This window comes from Chelonia mydas, chromosome 1 (genome assembly GCF_015237465.2).
Source record: "Chelonia mydas isolate rCheMyd1 chromosome 1, rCheMyd1.pri.v2, whole genome shotgun sequence".
Taxonomy (NCBI): Eukaryota; Metazoa; Chordata; order Testudines; family Cheloniidae; genus Chelonia; species Chelonia mydas.
The window spans coordinates 195,454,078-195,482,076 of NC_057849.1; the positions used below are offsets into that span (position 1 = coordinate 195,454,078).

The 27,999-nt window shown below is 43.7% G+C and overlaps 2 long non-coding RNA genes across 2 annotated transcripts in view; one reads left to right on the forward strand and one right to left on the reverse strand.

Moving 5' to 3' along the window:
• The window catches only part of LOC122464164, a 43,390-nt gene that overhangs the window by 12,757 nt on the left and 2,634 nt on the right, over positions 1 to 27,999 (reverse strand). The window lies entirely within an intron of this gene.
• On the forward strand, positions 231 to 27,830 carry LOC122464163. The gene is made up of 2 exons (XR_006288085.1): positions 231 to 299; positions 26,988 to 27,830. It is a non-coding gene; the product is annotated as an uncharacterized LOC122464163 (long non-coding RNA).

Consider the following 27,999-nt stretch of genomic DNA (forward strand, 5'->3'; position numbering starts at 1 on the left):
CTCCAAGCCAGAGGACTATAGGAGAGAAGTTAGAGACAAAGCTACTGGCCACTGGATTAGCAGTTTTCTGTTCCCTGACTGACCAGAGCAGGGGCTGCTCTGGGCTAATGAGAACACCTGATGCCAATTAACCTCCAAAGAGTCAGGTGAGGCCATTAAGGTAATGTGAACACCTGAGTCTAATTAAGGCCCTTCTGATATTATAAAAGGGCTCACTCCAGCCAGGCTGAGGAGAGCAAGTATGGCTGAAGGGCTGGTTAATGAAGACACCCTCAAGCTCTCAGTAAGGAAGCCCTAAGGTAAGGGTGAAGAAGAGAGAAGCAGGAGAGCTGCCAGGAAGTGGCCCAGGGAAATATAGCAACTCTGGCAGTGAAAGGTCAGCTACTGCCATTAGGGTCCCTGGGCTGGAACCCGGGGTAGAGGGTAGGCTTGAGTTCCCCCCAAAACTGCTACTACAGAAACACCTCCTGGGAGGGGAAGACAGGCCCCTGTCAGGACAGGAGGCTAAACTGTTCTGAAATAAGTCCCTAGAGACAACAGAGACTGGTAGGAGTTCTCTCAACTACCTCCTTGCTAGCTTCTGATGAAAAGGGCTCAGTAGACAATAATCCTGGCCCTAGAGAGAGAGAGGCTATGTGGAGGGTTGTAGTGAGCCACTGAGGCTAGCATAAACTACCTAGAAGCATGGGACCCATGGGGACAAGGTCAGAGCTCTGCCACAATTTGAAGGCTTATCAGGTCTCCCCTCAGTCGTCTTTTCTCAAGACTAAATGTGCCCAGTTTGTTTAACCTTTTCTCATAAATGAGGTTTTCTAAACCTTTTATCATTTTTGTTGCTCTCCTCTTGACTCTCCCCAATTTGTCCAAATTTTTCCTAATTTGTAGTGTCCAGAATTGAACACTGTACTACAGCTGAGGTCTTCCCAGTGCTGAGTAGAATGGGACAATTACCTCCCATGTCTGACATATGACATGTGTTAAATACACCTCAGAATGATATTAGTTTCTTTTTGCAATGGCATGAAATTGTTGACTCCTATTCAATTTGTGATCCACTATAACCCGTAGACCTTTTTCAGCAGTACTACTGCCTAGCTAGTTGTTGTGTATTTGATATTTCCTTCCTAAGTGTATACTTTATACTTGTCTTTAATTGAGTTTCATCTTGTTGACCTCTACCCTAATAGATCTAGAGAGAATGTCTTTTCCAGAACTTGCAAAGCAAAAATGATCTGTGTTGCAAAAACCAAGGATTCATGAGTATAGCAGCTATTGGTGTAAACTCTGAGGTGGTGCATGGGAGTAGGCTTATATACCAAATATCTGAGTGTTTTTAGGGTTCATTACCAAACACAGGCAGGGGTGCTGGAATGGGGGGGCCAGAGGGCCAAGCCCTCCCACTTTTTGCCAGCCATAAGGGTGAGTGATGGGGGAGAAGGGGTGGAGAGGCACAAGCAAGGGGTGGGGCCTCAGAATAAGGGATGATGCAAGGGTAGGGTTTGGGGAGAAGGGGCAGTGCGGGGACAGGGGCTCAGGGGAGGGCAGCGTGAGGGCAGGGTCTGGGGAAGAGGCATACAAGGGCTGGGCCACAATTCAGGACCCAGTGGCACCCCCACTTCTAGGGACTTTCTGACACAAACTGAACATGGGAATTTTGAGCAGAGTCACCCTTCAGAGTAAATCTACTGTGGCTTTGAGCTAGGAGCTTATATTTTATGTCTGCCTTGTTTAAGCAGTCAGCTCGTCTTATACGAGGCTGAGAACATTGTGAGGCAACACATGGTTGCACCGTGGCTAGTTTGTGCTAGTGAAGCCAGGGAGCCCAGCACACGGAGGAGAACAGTGGCATGAGGTACCACAGCAGCACTTTTGGGGCTTTAGCCCAAATTGCAGGGAAAGGGGGGGGGTGTGATTTTTCACAACAACAAAAAAGTCTAAATTTTCCAGGGGGAGTATTTTCTGACCAGATCTAGTAATGATATATTTACTACACATATACTATTCAGCCAGTAGATGCTCTGTGTGTTGTACAGAGTTCCAAGCAAGCAATGACCCTTGGTAAACAAGGGAGACAAAGCTGCAACGCAAGCAATGTAAAAGCCTGTTTGTTGTTTTCTTTCATTACATCTCTCACTGAAGGAGGACTGTGATTCCATGTATCCTGACATGAGGAAAAATCCTGGCACAACGGGCTTTTGCACTGGATGCAGAGCTATCATAGCCAGTTCTATGCACCTCAGGCTGGAGGCTTGGAGCCCCTCATGCAAGTTCGGGGCAGGGGAGTGTTTTGGCCAAGGCATTCCCACACTTGTGGTGGTCCCAGGTACTGCAACACCCTGTAGGGCCTTTACAGATGGGGTGCAAATTAGGGCAGCACCATAATAGGCACTTATGTAATAAGAATAGTATGTCTCCTCATGCCTTATGCGTGTGTGTGTGTGAGCTCCATGCATTCAGTGTTGTTTCTCCTCTCCCTGAGTAAGAAGACACCCTTCTTACATGAAGATCTGACAAAGCAGAGGATGGATTCTGCCAGTCAGTTTGCATTTTGTGGCAGTGAAAGCTTACAGGTTTCTCACTGGCATTTTTCACTCATTTTAAACTGCATGTTAACGACTCTGACCTTTCTAGTAATTTGATTCTGACAACAGGCAACTGAGCTCCAAACTATCATTTTGACAAGGGCCAGCGGAGGAAATTTACTGCTTCAAAAATCAGAGCAAATGCTGTTCTCACAAGCCAGTCTGGGGCCCCCTTAGTGAAAAGGTATCCTCCCCCAGCTCCACCCCATTAGCCCTGTATTTATCATACAGATGTTGCAGCCTGGTTTGCCAATATAAAGGCAAATGTGCTGCAATCAACTTGGAGTTCAATTTAGCCCAAGACTTTAAAAGGAAGTGCAGAGACTAAAATGGTATTTTGAAATCATCATCTATTATTATTTTCATCCCAGTAGCAACTAGAGGTCCCAACTGAGATCAGAGCCTTGTTGTGCTAAGTGTCACGCAGACATAGAGTAAGAGACAATCCCTGCCCTGAAGAGCTTACAATTAGAGCTTGACAGAATATAGGAGCTTTTCCTGCAGAAAATTTGAACAAAATTTTCTCCATTTTCATCAATTTTTCAGCAAAGTATTTTAGCTAGAAATTAGTTTTTCAACAAAATAGCAACATTTTCTGCAGAAAGCAAATACTTTCCATCAAAAATTTAATTTAGACAAAATCTAGTTTTCTGGTGAAAACCAGTTTGGACTGCTAATTTTTGACCAGTCCTGCTTACTGACAGGACAGGAAAAGGTGGGAGAAATGAAGTTGTATTACCCTATTCTATATAGGTTCTTATACTGCACTTACCACCAGTAATATCTGCATTAAGTAACATGACCAACATCTGTCACGTTTCTCATGTTACAGATGTGGAACTGAGGCACAAAAAGGGTCCTTGTCTATGACTCAGGCTCCTCCTAGGTACCACAATACAAATGATACATGGTGATTAAGTGAATTACTTGATTTCAGAGTAAATCTGTGACAGAGCCAAGAACTGAACACATTTTCATAGTATCTTAACCACAAAAATAATTTTCCTTCTCACCTATGGTATTTTACACAATCTGCACATGAATCAATACAATGACCGGATGCTGCACACCCTCACTCATACAAGTAGTTACACTACATTCAGAAGTCGATAATGTGTACAACTGGTGTTAGTGACAGCAGAATTGAGCCCTGCATTTTGTTTAAATCATGAAAACATTTCCATTCATATTCGCTTTTATTTTAACTTATCCTCCATTTGTAGCTTTAATTCACTGACAGTGTGTCCCCTTAGCAGCAATAGTTCAGGTTCTTGTTTTATTTTTAGCTTGTCCCCTTCACATTTCAAAAGTCAAACAAAACAGTATATTAAATTAAAATCTAGTTAACTGTTCCACAAGCTTGGCAAAAGTATCCATTTTCAACCTGGCCTTCTCATTTTCTCTCCAAGCCCTTCTTGAGGACTGGCATTGGAAGGCAAGGGTGTAAAATAGAACAGGACTGAATCAAAGTGGTTCAGAATCCAATCCCACTGTCCAAAGGGTAACTCCTGGCAAGCAGCTAATTTAAGAGGGTTGCTGGATTCTGAAAAATGCCCGTAAAAAACCACAAGAGGAAATTCTGTACTGATGGTCTTCCCTGAATTCAAATCAAATGTGTTCAGGTTACAAGTAAAACAATGATTTTTTATTTTTTTTTTTTTCCCCCCCTGCTAACTGCCAGCCCTGCAAAATCAGTTCTGGGTTCTTTCCTGATCACAAGTCAACATCAGAGCTGACAGAAAAAAGAGAAGTAGAATCTTTCATGAAAAATTTCTAAATATATTTTTATATTGTTTGAAATTTTCAGTGACATAAAAATTGAAAGGGAATTTTTTGAAATTTGAACTTTGAATAATTTCATTTTAGCAGAAACACTTGCACTTTTTATAAAAAAAAAAAAAACCCAACAACCTCTTTTCCATGAGAAAAAGGAGAGGAAAAGTGAAAATGGGGAGAGAACAGGAGGGGGTTTTCCCCCACTGAAACAAAACATGTTGATTGACATGAACATTTTTCATAATTTTCACTGAGGCATTTTCAGTACCAAAAAACCAAACCTTTGATGTAAAAATGTTTGACCTGCTCTAGCCATTATCAACAATACAGAACATACAATAGTCTGTTGGTGATACATGAGCAAGAAAAGTCTCCACCCGCTTCTCCAAGAGCTCTCTTGGTTCTGCAGGGCTGACTTATGTAAAGAGAAATAAATACCTATTTTTAGCTCCCAATTTAGCAAAGTACTTTAGCATGTGCCTAGCTTTAAGCACTTCTGTAATCCTGTCGAAGTCAGATCCAGAACCACTGTAGTCAATGGAAGTTTTAAGATTGATTGCAGATGGAGCTGGATGTGACGTATATGTGGTCTGCATATGAGATGTTTTACTGGCATAACAGAGGCTCTATCTACACTACAATCAGAGGTGTGACTGCAGAAAGTGGAGACTTACCCACACTAGCTTTGATCTAACTAATTCAAATAACCATAGCAATGAAGCTGTCCCAGCGTGGGCCAGTCACTGTCTCATATATAGTCCTGTGCAGGCTTGTACAGCCTGGGCTGCCCTGGCTTCATGGCTGCTGCTATTCTCACTACATCCGCGCTTGCTCAGTTACGTCTACCTGTGCTGCAGTCACATCTCTGATTGCACCTATGTTGGTAGGATGCATAATTTTTTGTCAACATAGTTATATTGGTAAGTGTTCATGTACGCTGTTATATTGGTGTGTGTATATATAGGTGACTCAGACTGGTATGGCTTGTTTCATCTCCTGAACCAGAATAGGTTATACTGACCTGAGGACTTTTATACTGATATAACTGCCTCCACTGTACATCATACTAATAAACTTAAAGCAGCAGAAACAGTTAAAGCAGCAAAACTTTCTATTGCAAACAGTCCTAAATCACTAAAGCCCAGATTCTAGTTGGAATGGATACAGGGAACAGATTGAGTGTCAAGGGCCGCAGTGTTGCCAACCTGAAACATTCAAAGATTATTAGTCAGGCTCCAAAATACTCAAGAGATTGGCTTAAAAAACATGAGCTTTAAATATATATTGAATGTTGGGGTCTTTGTATTTGCCGTCTGAATTCTGAGCCTTTCCGGTTACACTCAGATCATGTGTTTAAGAGTTCCTCTGCAACCATAAGGGATAGACACTTCCTTGTTTTTTTTCGTGAAAGCTTCAGTTCTCAGATAAGCACCTGACTTCAGGAGCCGGGACTTTAAGTACAACACCAAATATTGCTAGACTTGAGATAAAAATGCATGTTAGCAACAGTCAGGTCCAGTTTTATGATCACTTTTCCAGATGTTAAGTGTATAGTAAGGCTTTTTATCTCCATTAGTGCAGCCTAGTGGATAGCACATTGGACTGGGACCCAGGTGCCCTAGGCTCTGCCTTTAGCCTACCTTGGCCAGTCACTTCAATGCCCAGTGCCTCCATTTCCCCATCTGTAAAATGGGGATAATGACACTGCCCTCCTTTATAAAAGTGCTTTGAGACTTTAGATAAAAAGCACTAGATAAGAGCTAAGTATTAATTATTATTAAATCCACTATAGGTGGTTGAGGAGATGCAGAGAAGGTTTACTAAATGCAACTGTAGAATATAGATCAGATATTGGATGTATATTTTACACTGCATTATTGTATAAATAAATATATGATCAGTAGTTTTCCTAAATAAGGTGGTAATCACTCTGCAGATAACACAGAAGTATTGATCTGCAATTCACCAGTCACACAGAAGACAGCATTCAGCAATGAAATACTGGTACCACATTCTTTTTTTTTTGTACCACTGAAAGCTAAAGAAAAGCCAACATGTAGGCCCCGATTCATGTCAAAGTTGCTCAATAAGTTGCTCAATAAGTGGTTTTTAGAGGTGCTGAACAGCTGTAGATTCTATTGACTTCAATTAATGATTCACCTGTTTCAATATAATTCAGTAGTTATGGGGAGTCTTTGATTTCATGGGTGAAAGCAGGTGTTCAGCCCCTCTGAAAATCAGGCCATTTATCTGCATGCCTAAATATGGATTGAAGTGCCCTTCAAGCCACCAAGTTTGAAAATGTTGGCATTAGTCACCACAGTCAAAAGTCAGATGTAGTTCTGATCAGAAATGTCACAGGGTAAAATTTTCAAAAGCACCTAAGGACTGGTATACATACAGCTTTTCTTTCACTTTTTAACTATACTGGTTTGAAAGCAGTATAACTAAAGCAGTACAACCCCGAGTGTGGACACAGTTATACTGGTATAAAGGCTTTCATTGCTTGGAGCTGGTAAAGCACCAGAGCAGAGCAATCCAGCACATAGTAATTATTGAACTCATTAGGGTTCTGCCTAGCAAACATGTAGCTTTACATGTCATAGGTAAGCTTAGCAGAATTCAGATTTTATTTTTGTTACTTTGATGGATAATATCCATGTTTATTTTTAAGCGTTTTTTCCAATTGTTATCGATTTTACATTTTTATACTTGCAGCAAATTGTGGGGAGGGGGGAAAAGAGGTCAGACAATTTAATGACAGTAGGCACTGAGATTCAAAAAGTTAAAGCTTTAACCATTAATTGTCAAAAAGAAAAGGAGTACTTGTGGCACCTTAGAGGCTAACCAATTTATTTGAGCATGAGCTTTCGTGAGCTCACAAAAGCTCATGCTCAAATAAATTGGTTAGTCTCTAAGGTGCCACAAGTACTCCTTTTCTTTTTGCGAATACAGACTAACACGGCTGTTACTCTGAAACCTGTCATTAATTGTCAGCATCACATCACAATAGACAAAGTAAATATCCTTAAACTCTAAGTTCTCAAGCAGCATTTTTCTTACTTGGCTTATCTGAAAATTTCAATTACTGATGAAAATAGTTTTACATTAGTTTGTACAGTGAAATTGAGGTTTATCGACATTTATTGATAAAAATCTAATCCTTCCAAGCCTAGTTACAGGCACCAAGGCATTAAAACTCAGAATCAAAGAAATGGTGAGCTTTACTGGACATGTCCAACCCATCTGCACAGATGACTAAGCCCTCAAAAATCCCAACCCAGCTGGCACTAGGCCCAGGGAAAAACCTGGCATGGATTCTGTAATGGAGGCCCCTTTTTCAGTTGTTTTGAAAGTCCTGGTCAGAGATCTCAGGTCAGGGGGAATCTTCCTAGGTCATTAGATAACCAAGATTAATATAAAGGAATTAACATGAATAAATAACATTTTAATCTCTAAATTACTCAAACCTGAAACGCACAAAGGCACTATCAAACAATATTGGCAATAGATTCATAATATGTGCGTAGGGTTTTTCATCCACTCTGATTAACTTTATATTGCAGTTTCATTTAGCCCCCCCACCCATTCCCAGGATCAGGAGCCTTTTGTGTTCGGTGCTGTACAAACTAAGAGGTCCCATGAAAAAACATTTACAACCTGAGACTCTCAAAGCACTGTACGAAGTTAAGTATCAACCATCCCCATTTTACAGATGAGGAAACTGAGGTACAGAGCATGGAAGAGTTGCCCAAATACCACAGCAGAGCAAGGACTAGAACCCAATGGAGGCCCAGTTGTGTGTGTTAATCACTAGACCATACCACTGCCTCAGTGAACTCCCCACTATTATTACAGTTTGATCAGCTGGTGCTACAAGGAAATTGCCCTTTGATCTAACATTTCTCATTGTGGGACCTTCTCCTTTTTTTTCTTCCAAAAGGAGTCTGGTGGGGGGAGTTCATCATTCTTAAATTAAAATAATCCCCTCTGGGCATTGTTGGCGTTTGGCACAACCCTCTCTGTTTAGGCACACTTTGTTGAGTTGAATGGCTGAATAATTCATAGATGCCACCTGGCAGGAACAGAGACACTGATATTTGAAGAGATTCCGTGCTGATAACACAGGCACCTTCTTATAACACTCAAACTTATCCTCAATGCTACTTATTCTATCAGTTCATCTCTCTACTCCCCCTCCCCACCCCAAAACCCCATGTCAGCCCTCTGGCCCCTCCCCCAATCACTGACCCTATCCTTTTCTGCCCTCCCCACAAGAAACCAAAAATGTCCATTGGGACATGCCACCATGGTGCCTCATGGGAGTTGTAGTTCAAGTGCTGTTTGCCCCCATTCATCTCCCAGGACCCCCACTCAACTACCACTCCCTCTGCTAGTTCCCTCCATTTCCCCGCATCCCTCCTGCTCCAGCCTCCAACCTATTCTCTCCCCAAGCCCTATGCACATGTGGTCCCTGTTGGTCCACCATCCCAGTCCTAAAGCAAGGTCAGGCATCTGTGGTGAAGAGTTGGGGCAGTCCTATGGGAAGTGCATTCCAGGGGACTAGTGAGGCTTTCCAGTACTGGCAAGGTGCAGCAATTTGGAAATCACGCCAAACAGGAATTTCCTTCTTTTGCAGCTACAGGAAACACCCCCCCAGACCCCCAAAATAATGACCCCCTTGGATAACTTGTGACCCTCATGGATAACTTGTGCCCTGGGAAATAGAGATGGGACCAAGGCATAGAATTGTTTCAGATTTTGCCCACTCCAGAATTCAGGGGCTCTCAAAACCAGGGCTTTGCCTTGTGCCCCCATCTCTACTGGGAACTGACCAGTTTTCAAAGGGTTAATTTCCTCTAAATTCACTGATTTTTAAAGCCACTATTTTTGGCTTTCGTACTACATTTGTGGCTGTCTGATATGCATGGCCCTGGCCTAGATAAATTAGGTGGCCTTGTTTTTGCTATCTGTGCAGCACGGGCATTTTTGCATTAATTAGATGTTAGAGTGAAATATACCAACTCAGTCTAAAGTGCCTCAAATCTTAAGGGGAGTGAGAAGAACACACACATGCGCGCACACACGTAAACAGGACAGACAATCCAAGAAATTAAAACAAAGGAAATTAAAGTTCTGTTTCCAATTTGGTTAGTTTAAAAATCACCATTGAACGCTAACAAATCATGTATTTTCCTATCCAGAGAGCACTATTGAACTGTAGAGTTATGTTGCATATTCATATCCACTGTCCTACTCTCGCCACTTCCATCACTGCACCCTCCACTGATCTATCACCAACCTTGTCTCCTCCCTGCCGGTTCACAATCTAGCCCCTGTTTGTGTGAGCCCTTTTTTGTCTGCATCTCTGACCATCACCCTTCTTCTGTCTCCACTTCATTCACGCTCTACAACTTTTCCAATCTCATCTGCTGACAATATTTTTTCCTTTTATCTCCTTAATTCATTTCTCCATTTGCTCTTTCTTGGGACTTAATTATACTTGGCACAGCTCTTCAAATTGCTTTGCAGACATTAACTAGCTAAGTGTCATAGCAGCCTTATGACATAGTATTATCCACCCCAAGTTACAAATGGGGAAACCGAGGCAAAGAAGCTCAGTGCCTCTTTGATATGCTAGTATTAAAACCAGGCTTAGAACTCAGGATGTTTTGGCTCCCTGTCCACTGATCTCACCCAAAGCATCCACGCTCTTACAAGTTTGCAGAGGTATGGACTTGATAGATAAAGTAGTCTTTTATTCTCCATTGCTAACCTGTGTGATAAGATTATTATTTACCTTTGCACCTATAGTGCTTAAGCAGCCTTTTGCGAACCCTTTGCCCAGGAGTGAACTGCACAAGGGTGAATAAGGCCCAGCCACTTGTAAATAAAAGGTCCACACTAGCTCGCTTTGAAATGAGCTATTTATTGCAGAAACATGCGACAGCAGGGAGCAAAACGAAACATTCTAATTCCTCTTAAGGAATTGCTACACCTCTGCTATATATTTGTCCTCATTGGAGAGAGCTGTTGAACAGCTGTCAGCACAGAGTGTTTTTAAAATACACTAAAAGAGCCAACCTAAACTTCCCTCATCTGGTCTGCATAATCTGCCTGATCTTGCTGTTCCTCTGAACAATGGAAAATTGCCTGAATATTTATACACGTATTGTTCTTAGGGAAACAAAATGTTCAGCTAGTTCAGTTGCCTTGGCAACGTCCACTTCTAAAAATACAAAAGAGACAATCTATAAAATAAAGGCGCATGTAAAATTGGCTGCAGGAGAAAATGCTTCCCCGTTCTTAACCCGGAGCAGTTACCTGGTAGCTGGCTCAAAGCACATTAATTTAGATCTCAGTAGAGGATTTAGAGCATGTCTACACACTGAACGTCTACACCAGTTTAATTTAAATCCTGATTTAAGTTAAACCAGTACAAATCCCTGCATGGGCACTCCTATTTTGGTTCAAAACAGGTCCTATCTGTTTAGCTTGCACCTGTAAATTTACAGCAATATAAGCCAGGTTTAAATCAGCTTGAGTGTCCATACCCAAAGTTGCACTAGTTTAAATTCACCCCTTTAGCTAAGCCAGTGCAACTCTTATGTGTAGAAAGAAAAGGAGTACTAGTGGCACCTTAGAGACTAACCAATTTATTTGAGCATGAGCTTTCATGAGCTACAGCAAGCTCACTTCATCGGATGAAGTGAGCTGTAGCTCACAAAAGCTGATGCTCAAATAAATTGGTTAGTCTCCAAGGTGCCACTAGTACTCCTTTTCTTTTTGCGAATACAGACTAACACAGCTGCTACTCTGAAACCTGTCTTGTGTGTAGAACAAGCCTTGGGGAACAATTCACAGAATGACCAGGTGTTGGGGAAGGGATGAATTGGTCTCATTTCAGTAGCTCTCATAAGCTGCATTTATTGCTGCTGATAGAGAGCATCAAACTTGCCCCACAGCTCATCAGTGGGGACAGAATCTGAGACCTTCAGCATTGGCCTCTACCATTTGAGAGCCCTCTAATGTAGCAGCCACTGCATATACTTTATATGGGCCAGCCACTAGAGGCCGACAGGCTTACACACCCTTTACATGTCAGTGTGTTAGAACAGGGTTAAGTCCTATATACATTAGTGTCCGTCTACCCAGGACATAAGTTGAGTCTGGTTCTTATTAGGGCTGTCAAGCGATTAAAAAAATTAATGGTGATTAATTGTGCAATTAATTGCACTGTTAAACAATAATAGAATACCATTTATTTAAATATTTTGGATATTTTCTTTTTCAAATATATTGATTTCAATTACAACACAATACAAAGTCTACAGTGCTCACTTTATATTTTTGATTACATGTATTGCACTGTATAAAAACCAAAATAGTATTTTTCAATTCACCTAATAGAAGTACTAGAGTGCAATCTCTTTATCATGGAAGTTGAACTTACAAATAGAGTATTATGCACAAAAAACCTGCATTCAAAAATAAAACAATCTAAAATTTTAGAGCCTGCAAGTCCACTCAGTCCTACTTCTTGTTCAGTCAGTTGCTCAGACAAACTTGTTTTGCAGGAGTTAATGCTGCCTGCTTCTTGTTTACAACGTCACCTGAAAGTGAGAACAGGCATTCTCATGGCACTGTTGTAGCCAGCGTCACAAGATATTTACATGCCAGATGAGATAAATATCATATGGCCCTTCATGCTTCAACCACCATTCCAGGAGACATGCGTCCATGCTGATAGGTTCTGCTCAATAACAATCCAAAGCAGTGTGGACTGATGCATGTTCATTTTCATTATCTGAATCAGGTGCTAGCAGAAGGCTGATTTTTTTTTTCTCTTTTGGTGGTTCAGTTTCTGTAGTTTCCGTGTCAGAATGTTGCTCTTTTAAGACTTCTGGAAGCATGCTCCACACATCATTCCTCTCAGATTTTGGACGGCACTTCATTCTTAAACCTTGGGTTGAGTGCTGTAGCTATCTTTAGAAATCTCATATTGGTACCTTCTTTGCGTTTTGTCAAATCTGCAGTGAAAGCGTTCTTAAAATGAACAACATGTGCTGGGTTATCATCCAAGACTTCTATAACATGAAATATATGGCAGAATGCAGGTAAAACAGCAGGGGACATACAGTTCTCCCCCAAGGAGTTCAGTCACAAATTTAATTAATGCATTTTTTTAACAAGCGTCATCAGCATGGAAGCATGTCCTCTGGAATGGTGGCCGAAGCATGAAGGGGCATATGAATGTTTAGCATATCTGGCATGTAAATACCTTGCAATGCCATGTGAATGTCTGTTCTCACTTTCAGATGACATTGTAAATAAGAAGTGGGCAGCATTATCTCCTGTACATGTAAACACACTTGTTTGTCTTAGCAATTGGCTGTACAAGAAGTAGGACTGAGTGGACTTACAGGCTCTAAAATTTTAGATTGTTTTGTTTTTGAGTGCAGTTATGAAACAAAATCTACATTTGTAAGTTGCACTTTCATGACAGAGTGCACTCCAATGCTTGTATTTTTCAATTCACCTCATACTATCTTTTTGTTTTTGCAGTGCAAATATTTGTAATCAAAATAATATACACTTTGATTTCAATTACAACACAGAATACAATATATATGAAAACATAGAAAAACATCCAAAATATTTAATATTTCTATTGGTATTCTATTGTTTAACAGTGCAATTAAAACTGATTAATCATGATTAATTTTTTTGAGTTAATCGCATGTGTTAACTAAAATTAATCAATGGCCCTAGTTCTTATTGTTAAACACTCTAGGTACATAGGTGGCCCTTGTCACTCTTGTATCTAAGCACCTCATGAAGATTCCTGAATGTGTCCTCACAAGACCCCTTCAGCGAAACATTATTCCCATTTTATAGCCTTAAAGAGGTTGAGTGATTTGTCCAAGGTCACACAAGATGCCTATAGTAGAAGGGAATACCTGTATCCTGTGCCAGGGTGTCATTTCAGAAAAATTCAGTGCGAGGGTGGGCAAAGATGTCACCCTACAGAACATTATCTGATTAGAATTGTTCCAGCAAAGTCATACAGCCCTCTGGAAAAGTCAGGGAAGGGACAAAGGTCTGAGGGGGGACAACTGCCCTCCTTGTCCCATAGCAAATGAGGCCCTTGCTCCCAAGACCCTAGCCAAAGCCTTAACCATATGACCATCCTCTCCCAATGACACCATTTCCTCTTGGTTTCACCTTCCCTCTCGTTTAGTCTGACTCTGTCCCTCTGCTCCCCTGCACATGGTTCCATGCTCATACTGCCCAGCTGCCTGGTTCCTTGCTCCTCTGCACACACAATCTGATTTCTTTGTTTGTTCCTCTGTTTGCCCCATTGCTAATTCTTACATAGCCCACGCTGTCACAACCATAAAGCTCCACAGGTGTAGTTGGAACATTTACATGCAGTATTTGAGGCTAACTGTTGGTTGTACAGTACTCGAAGGAAGTTAATTATTGAGACTGGAGCTGTGGGACCAGAAATTGGAGGTGGGGCTGCCCAGAGTTCTGGGAGAGCCCTTGGGCTACTGGCTTTACTTAGTTACAACATTACAGTTGACCGGTATCACAAGAGGTCATTGAAACAATCAGAAAGGACTTTCATTAAGGACAGTTTTATGGACATCTAAAACAGATAAACTCGCACGTATCCCCCTCCATGTATACTGAGCTGTACCTCATTGCCACGTGTGCTCTCTTCTGCAAGATCATCCAGATATGTACATTTGCAAGCTGAATTGTAATTATTCTATCCATAGGAACATGTTTCCAATGCAAAGTCTAGCAGGGTTTTGCATGAATAATTCCATTACAAAGTGACACTCAGCGCAGGTTTGTGAAGTGCTGATGGTTCGAGCATGGACATGCATATATCCTCCCTAAAATGGGCACATTACAACTCATTCATTTTTCAGCCAGAATTATTGATAGAGGCTGATCTCATGACACCTGTATTCTTGAGCAGAGTCTCAAAACCATTCATGGTGTAGCCCAAATCTAACACAGATTGTCAGAGACCCCTCCTTTCACAATGGCCCAACCATTTTCTCATTTGCAGTCATGCAACATCCCTGTTACAACTGTAGCAGATGTTTACAGGAAAACTATTAGGGAACCACTCAGTAATTTGTAAGTGTGGTTTATTCCCCAAGTGCTTTTGTCCCTTTGGAAAATATTAATCCTCCTGGTGCAGATTTTCAGCTGTCCCCTTCAGTGGGGAAGGGGAAGGTGGCTCTAAGCCACCTTTCCATTCTTCCAAAACTGAGCCTGCCAGAGAGCAAAAAATCAACCATAGTATAATTTAAAGAGGAGCTGCTCTAAACTATGCTGGATGCAGCAGTCTCACAGAGACAGCTGCACTGGCTGGAGGCCAGCTTTGATGGACGTGTAAATTCCAGCTCAAGGAGACATACCCACACAAGCACTGATCAAGCTAGTGTGCCAAAAATAGCAATGTAGCGGTGGCAGCATGAGTGGTGGGAGGGGCTGGGCTCCCCAAGTATGTACCTACCATCTGGGACAGGTATGTACTCAGAACGGCTAGCCCCTCCAGCCACTTCAGCTACTCTGTTTCTGGCATGCTAACTTGATCAGAGCTAGTGTGGGTATGTCTCCAAGATGGGAAGGACACCTCCACCCTGAAGTGCAGACACACTTCTAGCGTTCTCTGCTATACCCTCTCTGCCACCTGGGAAGCCCTCAGTTCTTGGCCCTACTCAGCAGGAGGAGCAAGTGGCATAGTTAGGTGTTCTACACCACCCAAGAATTCCCCATTGGGAATCCTTGGCTGCCCCTTTAAGGTGGCTTCCTCCCTGCTTTATGCTGTTGAGTCACCATCCAGAGTTGGGGTCAAGAATCTGTCCAATTCTATCCCTTTCCACGTTTTTTTCCCTCTTCTTCTGTTCCTCTCCCCCTTGCTCCTCTGCATGTGTTCCCTTCCATCTGGTCTTCATTCCCTAGACATGTTGTCTTGCTGCCAGGTTCCTCTCTCTGTTTAGGACACACAGGTGCCTGGTTCATTTCATCCCTTCCCCCCTGAACAGTGATTAAAGTAGGTTATGATAGGTGGGGAAGCTCAGCAGATTTGGAGGCTGTCATCACAGGCTTTGGCAAGTGAGGTGATGTGGCACTGTCATCTTACATTGATGAGATGCAGTAAGAAAAGGAGAATGGGAACAAGAAGTGGGGGTCATGTCCCCAGGTAGGCCCAGCAACTGTGTGTGTGGTGATGTGTGTAGCCCTGTAAGGCACCTCCCAGGTGTTTGTTTCCCACTTTCTACTGGGATGGAGAATCTGCACTGATGTAAAAGCCAGTACCAATGGGAGGCCCTGGGGATTGCACGCGCACACACACACCCCACGTACACTTTGCTTGTACTTTAAATTCAGAAAGCTCACCACAGTCTGTGTTAGGGATTATCAGCCTGCTCCGAGCAAGAAGGAGATATTGGGGGGGAGGGGGTGTGGGTGTAGTGGTGTCAGAGCTGGGAAGGGGGACACAAAGGAAGGAAACTGGAATCATTGCTTGATGGAAGTTCACCCCAATAAACATCTAATTGTTTGCTCCTTTGGACTTCGGGTATTGTTGCTCTCTGTTCATGCAAGAAGGACCAGGGAAGTGAGTGGGTGAAGGAATAAGCCCCCTAACATCTCCCAACTAGGGGAGCCAGCTGAGTGAGGAGAGGAGGTGAACAGGGGATGCCCAGCTGGGCATCTCTTCTACCCCATCCGCCACTGTTCCTGTTCCACCCGTGGGCAGAAAATGTTGAGAGCCCCAGGATCTCCCCAGCTGAACTCCAGCTCCTCCTGCTGCTCCTTCCTGATTTCCCTGCCTGGTGAGTCCTCACTTCACCAGGCGGCAATGGGGAGGAGCTGGGCCTCCTAGCCCTGGGAGAGGAGGAGAAGGGAGTTGGTCCATTCCCTCCTCCTTCCCCTTACCTTAAACCCAGATTGTGAGATCAACTGAAATGTAGGGAACGCATGGGTCAGCAGCAGACCAGAGCAGGTGGGATTGTCAGTAGGTGGTACGATGGTGATGAACTCAGCTCTCCAGTGTATTGTGTCTGAGCCAGGCCCTGCCCTTCAGCATCAGTTAAAGAAAATCTGATGTCAGGACTCTGGGACATAGAGCACAGGAGCTGGATCCTGCCAGAATAAACACTGCTACTCCCCGAGGGGATTTCCTGCACCTACAAGTACAGGTTCAGGTATTACCCAGCTGGGAAGGAGGGGCAGGGCTGAGAGCAGTGGGTCTGGACAGTGACCTCCCATCTGGTGTGATCTTAGAGGATGGTCTTGTTTTTTTCCTCCAGGTGGCTTGTCTCGTTAGAGACAGTAACAGTAGTTCCAAGTGCTCTAGCACAGCTCTGGTGTCCTGGAGCAACTCTGGCCAAAGCAGGCAGTACCCTGGAGCCCACCTGATCCTTCATAAGACCTCTCCTAGGTATATCCCCTCCAGGGGGCTGTGAACCAAGAACTAACAACATTAGTGATAAGTCATGTCATATCCAAAGTAGGAAGAAGTAAATGCACAACACCAAGATCTCTATTAATTCAAATGGTTGCATCTAATTTTAACAGTGAGATTAAGGTCTCAACTAATGAAACAGGGGCTCTCAGATTTAGTCTTTGGGCAGTGGGGAAGATTTATTTCACACCCTAGTAAAGGGGACATTTCTGCTTTCTTGAAGGGTGTTTGGCACTCCAAGGAGAACATGACTTTAAATCTCTACCCAGGAATGTAGCAGTACTATAAGTTGCCTTATGGTATTTCAAGTATAGCTGCTATTTTTCACTCTGAAAATATATGTAAGAGACTGAAAAGTTGTAAGCAACAGAAAATGACCCCGTAGAATGGAAACACTAATGTATCCTTCACTGAAGACTGCTATCACTGCACATGCGGCCCATAATTTATATAACATTCACACAGAGTCAACTCTCCTTAGAATACCCAGTAACATTTTATCTATAGTGTTGTCGACAAGCTACCTGATGCAAATACAGCCATTCCACTCCTGTACATGCTTTACACATTTCTGCTGGAGTGGGTCTTACACAAACTATAGATGCAAGAAAATGCATAACCATGATAAGATGCAGTGCACCCCTGCACAAAAATCTAAGTTAAACATTGAGCAAAAGAAACCTACAAAAGCAAAGGAGTTAAAAGAACCTTCACCCTGCTGCATCTGAGACAAACTACAAAACTTTTTATCAGAGGCTCCAATGAGAAATGAGTCATAAACCAAATTTGAGTCTCTATTAAACAGTTTGTAAAACTGAGCATGAAATAATGGATATCTGCTCACACATGTTAGGAGGACTTAGCCCTGATCTGATGCATGGATGCACCAGTGAAGAAAGCAGGTAGAGGGAGTGGGGCCAGTCAAAACTTTTCTGGAAGATGGTTTTGTTTTTGACAACAAAGTGTTTGCATTTTCCATGAAAAGTGGGGGGACTTTTCCCCACACACACCCCAAAATCAAAAAGTTATAGCCAAATCCCCCAAAATTTCAGCCCCAAACAAAAAAAAATCAATTTGGAAATGCCATGTTGCACCTTATGGGAGTTGCAGTTCAGTTGGTTCATATCCCCATTCTTCTTTATGAGATGGGTGTTCCCTCTTCCCCCAGCTACATTTCCCATGATGCATTGTGGCCAGGAACTCCCATGATGCACTGCAGAGGCTAGGCAAAAGGGGAGACTATAATGACTCATAGGACCTGTATTCAAGCAACCTGGTCAACAGCGAAAAATGGGGACATGAGGCATCACAGACATTTCCAAACTGAAATAGTTTTCAGCCAAAAACATTAAATTTTTGATGGCAATTTTTCAACTTTTGGCCAAAAATGTTGGCATCTTGATTTTTTCACTCTATAGTTGAAATTTTCTGGGGCGGGGGAGGGAATTCTGAACGGCTCTAATGGGGACCCAGGGCCCCAGGAATCAGTAGGATTTTAACCTAGTGTTTAAGAATTCTAGGGAAAGGGACTGGTTTCTTCTCCAGTCAGGCCCCAAAGAAGCATGTTTGTCAGCTAAGTGTGTCCAAGCCCACAGGTGGCTAATGTGCATGCTGTCATTTGCAGTCTGTGCTATGCAGGGGTGAATGCTGCTTGTGCTGTGCATCCCCCACATCTGGATCATCCTGTCACCCATCAGCAGTGGGCTTCCAGATGCACACCTGATGCTAGTTATTTCCCCTCACCCTACTAATAAGGGTAGGATTTCACTGCATAAGACTGTTAAACTCTCCAGTGGTGGTTCTCCTGGACTAGTATCCACTGAGTGTAGATTTCATTTGAACCCCCACAGCAAAGCCCAATTAAACCAGAGAGTTCCGTTCAGCTCTGTGTTGCTTGTTAGTTCACGTGGTTTTGTAGGACCCAGAAGGGCTACTGTACATGGGACATAAAAAGCTTCATTATGAAACTGACAGCAAGTCAGACAACTTCGTCTTGAAAGATCTGTGCCTGTCCACAAACAGCAAATAGCTTTGTGTCAAGATCTAATAGAACTGGCCCAGGACTGGAACAAAGTTCAGATGAAATTTTGCTTGTTTAGTTTCAAAACTGAAACCAAAACTCTCCAGATCATGTGGTTTGGGATTATGGAGCTAAGACTTTGCACAGCACTAGTAAGTAACTATTTTCCTGAGTAAGAGTTACCATCACTCAGTGCTATAGGCATTGTAATACATGAGCATACATCAAATGTGCTGTAATATGTGCTGTAACACAGGCTTGAAGTTAAAGGAGCTGCTGAAGCCCTCATTTAGAAACCCTCAGTGGCATTAGACCTTTAATGCCCAGAGGTAGAGAGGAAGTGGATTTATTTTTCATGTATCACTCAAATGTCACCGGTCAGGTTAGCCTTTGACTTGAATAGGGCCAGAATTTCACCCCCAGTGTCTGCTTCCCTTAGCACCACCTTCATGACCTCTCCACAATGTTCGTTATGCCTGGTATACTCTCCCCAAACTGTTTGCCTGGCCACTACCCTCTTCACATTCACATCTACCAAGGTGCCCACAAAAAGTCAATCAAGATCATTGAGGTTCTTTTATAAAACATTATTTTAGACATATAAACATTTTTAATTGTTCAACCATGCTGTGCACAGGCCTTGGTTGCATAACTGGGGAATCTTATTATGGGGATCACTGGCCTTCTTCCTCAACCTCTCCACTTCACTGATTGGTTACCCCTTGGTTGCATCACATCTGAAAATTAGATTCTATGCACTTCAGGTCTGGAAAGGTCCTGCCACTGCAAAAACAGTAATCCACCAGAACAGTAGCCTCTAACAAGCTGCCTCAGAGAGAAGAGCGCCACCTGCTGAATCACCAACGCTACTACTAGCTGCTCAGCTTTGCTTTTGGAGGTCTCCTTCACTTTGTTTTTTCTCTCCTTGGCTTCTGGAAGATCTGAAGGGATCACAGTACAGCAGTAGGCATTACACAAGACATCCTGACGATTGTCCTAGAAGTCATGATTTAGCAATGTTGTAAGCACACAGTGCTCATTCTCAAGCCATGATGATTATTTTGGGACCACCTGAGAGCTTTAGAGGGCCAGCCTTTGCCAGGAAGCTATCTGTGCTGGTGAGCTCTCCTTCAAATTCTCACATGCCATCCAATAAAAGTTTAGAAACCTAACCTGATGGAGGATCTGCCTGAGAATTCTACTTCTGTCCGCTGACATCATGAGACACAAACTCCAAGGGCTCTGTAGTAATCAAGAAACCTCTCAAATAAGCATCCGCTTTATCACGTGTTTTTTCACTTGTGGAAGAAAGTCTTGTTTCCATATAACTTCAGGCTGTGCTCTTATTGGTTCCCAGCATGCTTTGTAAGGTGGCCAGCCCTTGGATAGGAGACATGCTAGGTGAGCAAATGGAAATTTCAAAATCCTTCCATGAGGTTAAAAGCTCTAGAGATGAAGGATGGTCTTGTGATTGAGGCAGTGTCCTGTGACTCAGAAAATACAGATTCAGTTCCCATCTCTGCTGTCAGCTTCCTGTGTGACCTTGGGCAAGTCAGTCACCCAGTGTTTCAGTTCCCCTTCTTTCAATAGGGGAGGATAATCCTACCTTTCTTCCACCTTCTCCCCATCTTGCCTATTTCAGTGGTAAATTCTCTGGGGCAGGAACTCTTCTCTCATGCATTTCTGCAGTGCCTAGGGTGACAGCGCCCCCATCTTGGATGGAGCCTCTAGGCACTAGGAAAAAACAAATAGGTAATAATTGGGATAAAGGGCAATGCTTTGATTCTGTTAACTCCTTGGGGGCCTTGTAGTCTCCAGGCCATTTTGACTCTGTAAAGGTCACAGTCTCCTTAGCCCAATGATCCGAGCTACAGCTCCAAGTGGATATGTACAGGCTGCTAAGAAGTCACTATCAAATGCTGCATTGTAAGTGAAGGCAGCTAGTTAACCCACTTTGGCGGTCTCATCCAGGATGTCAAGATCTGCTTTCAGCTCTGCTGACATGGACTTGGAGAGTAGCTAAATCAGGCTGTGTAGCACTCATGGCAAAAGCTTATATTTTGCATGATAATTTGAAGGATGAGGGCATAAGAGTCATACTCCTCTGAGGGTTGTACCCACCTTCGTGACATGACATCTGCAGAGGAGACAACTGCATCCGAAATGAACTGCAAAGTAGTAGTAGCTACTGTAGGGGGAGACCTAAATGTTAGCAACATCTTCTGGGGGGAGAGCATCCTTGATATACTGTACTTCCCCATATATGACATCTGTTCAACTGGCTGTGTCCCTGGGCTACGCTCTCCTGAATAAAGAGAAGAAAGCAGCATCATTCTGTTCAGGAGACCTTACATAGACATCTCTACCTAGCCTCCCATGGAGTCCTTGAAATGATGGGCTCCAGGTACACTGGACAAGAGGAGAGGGTCCTGTCAGATTCTGTTTGAATATAAAGGTCAAAGAACATCAAGGAAACCCTTGAATATATATTGGGAAGCTATGGGGGATAGGGAGAGAGGGAGCTGGGATGGGCCAAAAAAGTGGTTTGAGAGAGGGAGAAGTTAGGGTCAGAGGATGAGTGAGGACAAGAAGTAAAAGATAGGACTGTGAAGAAGAAAGGGGGTGAAAGTGGCAAGAAAGGTAAGAGGAGTGTTTGCAGAGCGCCAGGCCAAGGACTGAAAAAGGGGGTTGACTATGCGAGGATAAGAGAAGTTGTAAGAGGAAGGGCAGAGGTGACAGGGAACAGAGTGAAAGAGAAGGGTGGAGACAGGGCAAGCTCCTTGGTGAAAGCACTTATTAAACTGAGTGCTTTAGATCAGGACTGTGACTTCCTATCTGTCTGGACAGCACCTAGAACAATGAGGTCTCTCGGTCCTCACTGGAGGCCTTGGTCCCTACTACAATATAAATACTTCTCTCTGTTCCCTCTGGACAGGGAAGATCATAGTTACTTCTAAGAACGCTCCAGATATCTCTCTTGACCTGCATAAGGATCCCAGAGCTGCAGGACAAGCTAAAACAAAGACGTTTTGCAAATACACTTACAAATAATGACACTTTTTCAATGTCTGGAATTCCTAAAAGTCCCCCTCTGCTTTAAAGAACGCTAGCAAGCTGTATGTTTTCAGGCATATCCTTCAGCAAGGACAGATCTAGGGAACTAGATGGTTTTACAGAGACGCCCTGGAGGCTCAAAAGAAGGGTCTGTTTCATAAGGAAATATCTTTACACAATCTTCCTGTTATTGTTCCTTAATCTAGACGAGCCCTAAAACACTGCTTCCTGTTATATCCCAGTTTCAGTCTCAATTGTTGCTTGTGTGCCACCTGGTCCTATGCTAGTAGGGGGAGAGTGTTGATGCCCAGATTGCTTGGGGAGTCAGTGAAAAGCTATTTACAGTATTGCCAGTTGCCATGATATTTGGTGTTTTTCTCTAAGTCCCACCTCTTGGAGTCATGTGGTTATGTGCAACTCTCCACTTTCAATGTTTAATAAAAGTAAGTTTCTAGCCCCCATGGTTGCAAAGAAAAATGTGAAAATGTGCACCCTAAATGGTTCAAAAATCAGGAGGCAAATTATTTTTTTTAAAACTCTCAAGGTTTTAAGCAAGTTTCATGACTATTTGAGGTCTGAGTCATGATTTCTGAATATTTGGGGTTGGCAATATTTTCCAAAAAGGAATGGCAGTCTCAGGCTATTTCCTCCTAGTCTGTTTTATTCCCAAATCCCATTCACACTGAAGTGAGAGGGCAAACACAAGTGAAAAGCTTCACACAGCTAATTCCGGTAGTAGAACTGAAGATGAGGGCTCATTTTTATTGGGAGAATTTGCACAGGTGAAACTACAGTAAGTTACTGGCAGGGCTGGCTCCAGCTTTTTTGCATCCCTAATCAGCTGGGAAAAAAACCACTGATTGAGCTGCCGCCAAAGCGGAGGGAGGGAATGAAGGACTCGCTGCTGAAGACCCGGACGTGCTGCCCCAATAACTGATGGAGTGCCACCCCTTTCTATGGGCTGCCCCAGGCACCTGCTTCCTTCACTGGTGCTTGGAGCGATCCCTGGTTACTGGCGTGAGTCACATTGGAGCGATGTCTCAACAATGGGGTTTGCACAAGCAAATTTCCCTAATCCAGCTAAGCCCTAAAACACTGCTCTGTACTGTCCTAGTGTCCAACCCTGGGACCTACCTCCACCACTCTTGTCTCTCCACTTTAGCCCCCCTAACCCAAACCAACACCTCTACACACCTTGTGGCCTCTTGTTCTCTCTGCTGCCCATAGTTTGGTCCCAGTGCAGTCAGATTCTCCATCCAGAGAAAAGACAGTAGTCAAGCTGACATAAGTATCCTTAACTAAATCCTTGGCTGTGGTGGTCAGAGAACCTTATCCTAAAATGGATTATTTCCTTGAATAAAATAGCTTCAATTTATACCTTTGACATAATATCTAGTAATGATTCTTTGGAGCCAAGCATCCAAATAAGTGTTACAGACTGTATTATACATATATAAAACACTTTAAGTACAGCCACTAGTAGGGTGGAACAAGGAAACTGTTTAGTAGTTTACTGACCAATAGTTTAGGACAGGGAATGAAGTAAGACATTGTATCCACCTGATGCTACAAGAGGAACTATTTGACTTGGAATTTAGTCACAACAGCAGGAATAACAAATCTACCTTTACAAAAAGTTTCATGAGAGGTTTACTAACTGCTAGTGATCAGTGTGATGATATGTGGAAGCACAGTCTGTCTTAAACAGGAAGTATTTTTAAAGAAAACAAATACAACTACAAACAAGTTTCCACACAGCTTGAGTTCCAGCTTTGTCTCTTTTGTTTACCATATTTTTAAAAAATCATGTTGGTCCCTCTTCTCTGCCTGCAGCACATAATGGTTTAGTCTTCTGAGAGCTGTAATATCTTGGTCTAATGTCAGTTGTTGGGTTTAGCTTGGGGATGCTGGGTGGTGTTGATGGCGTGTGTTAAACAGCTGGACAGACTAGATGATCTGGCAATCCATCCTGGCCTTACGTTTTATGACTATATAATTATAATCAGTACCATGGTTTTATATCTCATTCAAAAGATAGTACCCTCAAAGCACAGCTCCCCTCCACCCCCAGCACTGTGCTAACGCATTTCTTCACTACTGACTCAGATGCAAGAGTGTCACCAGCATTACTTCCTGCAGCACCCTGGTTTTTCTTGGAGGTTTCTCTCCATGTACTAACAAGCCAACGCTGCTTCACCTATAAGGTCTAGTCAGCATGCAGCCCACGATGACATGGCGGCAAGATTCTCAGTGACTTGGTCACTAGGAGGTTTAAGAAGGAAAAAAAGAAAAGATTATTGGGGAAAATAATATTTCACTGAGATTTAACAACTAGAAGACCATTTCCCTCCCTCTCTCTGCCTCCTGTGGGGAAAGTGAAGCAACTTTCAGGCCTTGAAATAACAAAGACTCTGCCTCCTGCGGGCAGGTGAATCTTGGTGCTTTTACTTTGGGGTCTGCGTGACGTTTATGATTATGTAAGCATTAGAAAGAATTACACAGAAGAACAGAAAAATATGATGTCCCACGCAACCAGGGCCGTCCTTAGGATTTATGGGGCCCTACGCAGTATTATTAAGCTGGTGCCCCTATGCTCATTGAAGGTGGCCCCCAGCCGGTGCCACTGACCCCAGTGTGTTGAGGGGGCACAGCTACCACCCCTGCCCGCAGAACCCCTGCCCATTGCTGACACACACTGTGCTTTGTACGCAGCAGATGCTGTGGCAGTGGCTCAAGGCAGGCTTTGCGCTGTTACATGGGGGCTGCATCTTGCCAGAGCCCACAGCCCTCCTGCAGCCCCTTGCCACTCCTGGCTCACCATGAGCATTTTGACAGGAAGTACCAAGCAGTAATAACTATAATACGTGTGCGCGTGTGAGAGTGTGTATGAGAGAGAGCCAGTGCGTGTGAGAGAGCCAGAGAGAGACCCAGTGTGTGTGTATATGACTGTGTTGGGGGACTGTGTGACAGTGTGTGTGTGTGTGTGTGTGACCATCTGTATTGGGGAACTGTGACTCATGAGAGGCAGAATATGTAGGTGTGAGAGCCTCTGTAAGTAAGTGTGAGAGACAGTGAGTGCACTGTCACTAAGTCGTCTGTCCCCCCCCGCAACGCTGACTCATGGAAGTTTTGCTTCTCCTGTCCTGGCCCCAGCCCTGCCCCCACCAGAGAGCAAGCGGTGCAGGCAGGGTCCAGGGCAGGACTCTGCTCCGGGCAGTGGTGGGCTGGGCCGCCAGGCCGCCAGTGACCAGCCTCGCCACTCTGGGCTCCCTGGGGCTGGGGCTGGGGCAGCAGAGCCGGAGGCTGGAGCCCTCCGCCGGCCAGCTGAGGAGCAAGTGAGGGAAGTGGCGGGGTTGGGGGCAAGGAGAAGCCCACCGGCTCAGCACGGGGGAGGGGGCCGGAGAAGAGAGGATTCCAGCCACGGCCAGTGAGCGGAATGGTGCCCCACATTTTCGGGTGCCCTACGCAGCCATGTATGCTGTGTATGCCTAAGGATGGCCCTGCACACCACCTTCCCCCTCACCTTCTTCCTCGCAACACGCAGTTAAGGAAGCAGCCTCTTTTGTCTCATTTGGTGTTCTGTTGCACAGGTTGGACACCAGTTTTTAATACTTCATGGCTTTCTATGTAGAGAAGCCATGGCCATCGGATAATGGTTGCCAGTCAGCATGGGGAATTGGAATGTAGACCTTTAGCACCAAAAACATAGGCCTCAGGCCTGGTCAGCTAAAAAAAGCAGCCCTAACAGGTTAGCCCACAGAGGGAAGATTTATTCACTGAAACAGAACTGAAATAGAAGTCAGAGGTACATACCCACACGCAAACATTCACATAGACATGGGTCATGTGCAAACGTGCTTATGCATACAGGCACTCCCATGTACCACAAACACATTTATCCACTTGAACAAACAGGCATCTGCACACACACTCATATATAGCCACATGCTCAAAGCCACACCGGCACATACAGCTGTCCTTCTCCCTCAGCTCAAGGGGTGAAACATATCCCTCAGAAACAGGCAGCTACAGGTTCTCCTCCCCTTCCCTATGCTGCTTGTAACTCAGTGTATCTATTTGGCTCTTTGCTTCATGAGCTGGTTGATTGATGGTCTCTTTGGTGTGATGTTCTCACTGGCAGTGGACAGAAATGACAGGACGCCACTGTGCTGAATCCTAAGGTAACTATTTTGAACCTGCTTAGTACTGACTGAGATCTGAGCAGCTCTCCCATTGCTCTCTAACTCCCTCCCAGACTAGCTAGCATAGCCTGTGGTGCCCATCACAATGGGATCTCCCCAAGTACTGCTCTGGACTAGACAGTCATGGACTGTGAACTTCATTACGCTCCAGAACAGGCTTGTATAGAAGGAAGCGTAATAATATAGCCAGTGACCATTTCCTTCATATTGTCCCCAGCCTCAGTGAAAGAATCACCGGTGGAGAACAGGGTGGGTAGGAAACTGCACCAATGAGGCAAGAGTGAACTAGGGAACCAAGAAGATGACTCAGCATCCAAATTATCAGGGAGCCACATAGTCATCAGGCCTGACTCAAAGATGGAGGAAGTAGTTTAGTGAGGCAGGGCTAGGCAGGCGGTAACAGCAATGCTGTGGGGGGAGAGAGAAGGCCCAGGAAAGAGACAAGGTAGCAAATGGTCTGTCTGTATAAAGAAATGGACAGCAATGAATAACTGGCTAGAGCTGCTGGAACATAGGAGTGGGGCATTGATAGCATGTTACATGTGAGAAAGGCAAACTGGACTCTGTTTTGGTTTTAGTTATTCCTAAGTAGATTGTATCTAAATGAGAGAGAGCCCTGTTAGCAATAGATTTGTGTGTGTGATAGATAGATATATATATATAACACAGCATCTTTTGTCCCACAGGATTCCCAAATATTGTATGTAGAATTCCTGGAGTCTTAAAGTTCCACCTGCCCTGCAGGAAAAGAAAGCGTTTTGTTGGGTTTTTTTATTGGGTGTTTTTTTTTTTGGGGGGGGGGGGGTTGTTTGTTTGTTTTTACAGGAACTCAATATTATTAAATGGGATTTTCCTTGCAGGGCAGGAAACACTCTGCAGGACTGGAGGAATTTGTAGAGTCCTGAACTGGACAAAATTAACTTTCCCCCAATGCTGAAATGTAGCTACTTCTGGGTTGGAAAGCAGCAGCGGTTTAACAGTGCACAACACCCCTATGCAATAGTTCCAGATAAGAAATGAAGACTTCTATATCAGATAGAAGCTGCTAGGAGAGATTTACATAGGTAAGATGTAATTAGCCATATGTATTTTAGCCAGGACATATGGGTAACACCCTTGTGGGAAAAAAAATGCCTTAGGATTTTTAATAATCGCACAGAGGGCAACTTCAAGAACACAGCTTGAAGGCTGCTGGAACAATTTGTATAGTGGAGGTGCTAAGAGCCATTGAACCAAACTGTAAACCCTGTGTATGATGGAAACTACTTCGAGCCAGAGGGTGTGGCCGCACTCCCAGCACCCCTAGTTCCAGCACCTATGCACAGCATCACCCCGACACCATCCTAGGGACACTGGTTCAGCCCTGCCTCAGTACTCCAACACCTACACCACGTCCAGGAGTGGCTTTCCCTTGAGTCCAATCCAAGGGCTGATCAAGAGTAAATCTACTTAGTAGGTGAGATCAAACAAGATCACAGAGCAAAGTGGCGTGACTCCATGCAGGCATTAGAGCGGAAAACACATTTAAAGTCAGTCAGAGTATGACTAGCCATCACATGCTGAGCTCTTTTGAAAATCTAGCCCTATTCATTTCTAACAACTTCATTATTAACTTAGTCAAACAATTCAATCACCAGTCAGCAAAGACCCATGAACTGTGGATCGCTGGAAAGAGACATGGAATAAAAATGGTTTATAACTAATTCAACTGAAAGAACTAATTCATTTTTAATGTTCTGTCATTACTGGGGGCGGGGAGGGAAGGGAGAAAACCAGAGGATGCTGTGGTAACTTGAAGCAGTAGTGTGACTAAAGTAATTAAAGTGGCCCATATGGATTTTCAGACCACCCACCCACCCAAACCTTTAGTTA